Genomic DNA, 1,796 nt, shown 5'->3' with positions numbered 1-1,796 from the left:
TCCCACACTCCACGGAGAAATGCCCCAAATGACCCAATCTCTCTTTAAACCCTCCAGTCCTCATAACATCTTTACGAATCCATCTCCAGTCTAAAGACGTCATTTCACTCGAGATTAGAAAAATAAGAGGGGATCTAATTGATCCTGACAGGCCTGAAGAAGTCCAGATGCTGGGTAGGATGTTTTATTTGGCAAGGGCTTGGGTCTAGAACAAGGATTCACAGTCTCAGGTTACAGGGCTGAAGAGTTAGGATTTAGGCCGTGAGAAACCTTGTTATTCAGAGGAGGGTGAGAGTGTGGACTTTGCAGTTCCAGGAAACCATCGAAGCCAAGTGACTGGATTTAGTTAAGCCGTAGGTTGATAAGGAACAGTCAGTGTCATAGAGTGATGTAGCACCGAACAGGCCCTTTAGGCCAAGGTCCACGCCATCCAAGATGTCCTTCTGGGCTATTTTAAATTTAGACAGGCCCTTTGAGCCCTCGAGGCCCTTGTTGACCAATTACACCCATATGACCTTCAACCCAGCATGCTTTGAAGGGCGGGAGGAAACAGGAGTACCCGGAGGAAATCCACGCAAACACGGGGAGAACGTACAAACTCCTTATAGACAGCACTGGATTCGAAACCTGTAACAGCATTGCGCTAACCTCTGTGCTAAACATGCCACCTTCAAATTTTTAGTGGCTTCCTCAAGTAGGCAGACAACTTCAGACAGGACCCCCATCGCCCTGGTCACAACCTCTTCTCTCTGCTACCTTGAGGCTCCAGAACAGATCTTATTCAACAGCCATCAGGCTCTTGAACCCTAACCCTAATTATATACTGCTCTAGGACCACCAAAAAAATCTGTCTGTACAATGAAAGGCCACTTTTTTTCTTGCACTGACTGGAAATATGAATTTTTCTTTATCTATATTTTGATATTTATGATCCTTTTTTCTCCCCTTTTTTTATGAACACTTAAATTTTTACCAATGTAGGCACCTGTGTGGCTGCAGTAAGTATGAATTTTGGTACATTTTTACATTGCACAATAAACATTTGCCTACATTTGGTTCATATCCTGCAAAGTTATGTAAATATACACAACAGTGTCTGCTTCAGCTGATCATTCTTGGATTCTCTCCAGCTTAGAAAATGCCTTCTGACAAGTAATTCAAACGGAGGAGAAGTTTCGCTGAGCGAGTGAAGGAAGTTGAACAGATTAGAGATCAGCATCCAAACAAGATACTAGTTATCATCGAAAGATACAAGGGGGAGAAGCAGCAGCCAGTGTTGGACAAGACCAAGTTCCTAGTTCCGGACCATGTTAACATGAGTGAACTTGTTAAGATCATTCGGCGCAGACTCCTGCTGAACCCCAACCAAGCCTTCTTTCTGCTGGTGAACCAAAGGAGCATGGTCAAAGTCTTGACGTCCATCTCCGAGATCTATGAATGGGAGAAGGATGAGGATGCTTTCTTTACATGGTTGTATGCCTCTCAGGAAACCTTTGGATGCTGAGGAAGAAGAGCAGCAGATTCACCGGAAAAGATCCCTGCAATTTGTTAACTGGCCGAGGAAGAGGGGATTTCACCGTGTTTTTAAAAAAACAAAAAAAGCAAAACGTCGGGATTTCCATCCTGCATTCTGTCACTCTAAATTACTAAAGTTGCATAGTGTACTGGGATCATGTAAAACATTGAACAGTCTTCTCTCACATGTACATGAATGGCAATTGTTTTTTGCTAATTATTGGTCTTCATTTTTCTTAGTTTTTTTTTCCTTTTTTAAAAAATAAAAATATGATTAATTC

The 1,796-nt window shown here is 42.5% G+C and overlaps 1 pseudogene; it reads left to right on the top strand.

The window, feature by feature from the left end:
* Positions 1-1,138: 1,138 nt before the first annotated feature.
* Positions 1,139-1,504, top strand: LOC138760210 (microtubule-associated proteins 1A/1B light chain 3A pseudogene; annotated as a pseudogene).
* Positions 1,505-1,796: the final 292 nt, after the last annotated feature.

This window comes from Narcine bancroftii, chromosome 4 (assembly GCF_036971445.1).
Source record: "Narcine bancroftii isolate sNarBan1 chromosome 4, sNarBan1.hap1, whole genome shotgun sequence".
Classification (NCBI taxonomy): Eukaryota; Metazoa; Chordata; class Chondrichthyes; order Torpediniformes; family Narcinidae; genus Narcine; species Narcine bancroftii.
This window is presented reverse-complemented; position numbering and strand designations above follow the sequence as displayed.